Source organism: Malurus melanocephalus, unplaced genomic scaffold, assembly GCF_030028575.1.
Source record: "Malurus melanocephalus ecotype Western Australia unplaced genomic scaffold, MMel_1.1 scaffold_19, whole genome shotgun sequence".
NCBI classification, from domain to species: domain Eukaryota; kingdom Metazoa; phylum Chordata; class Aves; order Passeriformes; family Maluridae; genus Malurus; species Malurus melanocephalus.
In genome coordinates this window covers 2,761,877-2,764,267 of record NW_026623251.1, presented here as the reverse complement: position 1 = coordinate 2,764,267, position 2,391 = coordinate 2,761,877, and positions in this window count along the sequence as shown.

Below are 2,391 nucleotides of genomic sequence, written 5' to 3'. Positions count from 1 at the left end.
TAGGTGTTTCAGCCCAGGTAATACAGATGGTCGAAGCATTGTTGTTCATAAAAAAGAGAAATTTAATTACCTAGGAGTAAAATGAAAAACACTGTTCCCCCACAACTGCAGCAGATATTTATGTTCCACTCAACAACAAAAGCGGAACAACACAAAAAGTGTGTTTCCCATTGTGGCGTGGAGAAGCAGACGCCCTACAGAAACGCTTCAGTACAGAGCACTCATGACTGCGTGGAGTGATAAGGCCATGTTTTCTGTGCTTTTCATGGCCAGGCTGCTCACCTGAATTSCAGAGCCTCGCAGCAAGTCACGTGAATGCTGCTCACTGGGCCTTTTTCCCAGGGAGCGCCTACCATGTCTAAATTGCTCCCAACAGAGCCCTGTCGAACCTGTTTTAAAACCTATAGCGACAGATACTTTCACATCATTCCTCAGGCAGTCTCCTCCTGCATTTGTTATACGCATGGCTGGAGACAAGAAGCTGGATCTTAGATCCTACAATTGTAGCCCCATACAACTTCTCCTGTTACTTGAGGACATTGGCAAAAGATTTAATCCCTGAGGAATATATAAAAAGATGCTGCAGATTTGGAAACTGCCATACATCTCCTCAGTCTTTCCTGTGTTAAAAAGGTTCTTTTGATTTTTTTCCTTCTGGGCCACTTCAAACACRCATTTCTGCTGTTCTCTTCTGAACTAGCTCCAGCTGGCTTACATGTTTTTTTGTAACTTAATGATGTCCACTACTAGACCCTACATTCGCACTGTCAATGCTAAATCGATTGAGAAGGTTATGTGATATGCTGGAATTTGCATCTGGTTCTATGTGACTCAAACATTTGCCTTTTTTCTTTTCTTTTGCAAGCATCACATTGTTGCTGTGCCTGCAGGTCATGATCTGTCCCACCTCAGGCTTTTTCAAATTACTGCTACCCAGCCAGTCTTTTCCCATCTCAGATTTGTACTGAAAAGTAATGACCTTTCTGACCATGTAATGACCATGCTAAATATCTCATCTCCAAGGCAGCAGATCCTCTCCTCTAAGCATCAGTATCAACTCCTTGAGTAGTGCTGAAGCAGTTGTTTGTAGGCCTACACCATCAGCTGTGTCAGTGAAACAACTCGGTCTAACAAAAAACAAAGAGTGGGGGAGGGAAGGACAAAGACGTTTTTTGTGCTCCTTTTTAATTCAGATAATTTTGTTGATCTGATTTACAGAGCAACCCTGCAAAACCAGTTTCTTGTGTTTGAGGTCACAGAACATCTCTTAGTCAAGCTGTCTCTACTACCTTCCTCCTCTTCCTACATACCAGGATAATTTGTTTGTCAYGAATTATGTGATAACAACACATCTGTGCTCACAACACTGTGGAGCTCGTCTGAGCTACTTTGCTCTTATGCTCAATTTTTCTCTTCTGCCACCAATTGTGAAAGCGAAGTCTTTGAGGCCACTGATTTTGGTTTTCCATTCTCTTTGCTCTTTTTTAAATGCTTTGAAAAAACATGGCAACAATAAATATTARATATTTTCCCCTCAATTTGACTTTGACAAAAATAATTTTTTTTTCAGACTACGAAAATTATTCAGTGACAGGCTGTAATAAGGCTGCAGATTTGCAGAGGGATTCTGACATAGGTTGCAGGGCTGGCTGGGATCCTCAACYTGCCTTCTTCACCACTTTGCTTCAGATGTTCTCTCTGTTGCCCACTGTCCCTCTCTACATTATCTCCTAGAAAACAATGCAATTTATAAACCTATTATTCTGACTCGGCCATTTGTTAAGAATTGGGACTGCACAAGCTTCCTYGGACCATATGTATTTGATAAGACCTTCATTGTGTAGTTAGGCAGTGGGTTGGCAAGCACAAGCTTGCATGCAGTGCTGAGTGCCCTGTCTCCTRATGACTGAAACATTACACCATTGGGCAGACCTACCCTGTTTATTAATCCACTCAAGATTTCACCTGCTCTTTCAATGTCATCTGTTTTTCTTTAAAACATGCTGCTGGAGCAAGATAACTCATGTAAATTGCAGCTTACACAAGCAAGAAATCAGGCTTTAAGAATTGCAGAAGAACACCTGAGGAACAAGCAGTGGGATATCAAAACGTGTGGCAAACSTATGGGKTTKTTTTTTTTTTTCCTTTTTGCCTACATAAAATATCACTATAGTAGCTCCAAGTCATTTTCTCTTGGGAGAGCTCTATTTGGCAAGCTGAAGAATTCTGTATGCTGTTTCACTCCAGCTCTTAGAATAAAAAGAACAAAAAGCCTCTGAGTCAGTTTTCATTCCTGCYTGTATAACTAACAACTAGGCAGGTGGGTTTCAAAATAGCAAACATCAAGGTGATGTCAAGGCTCTGATTTTAAATGGGAGATTTACTGCAAGC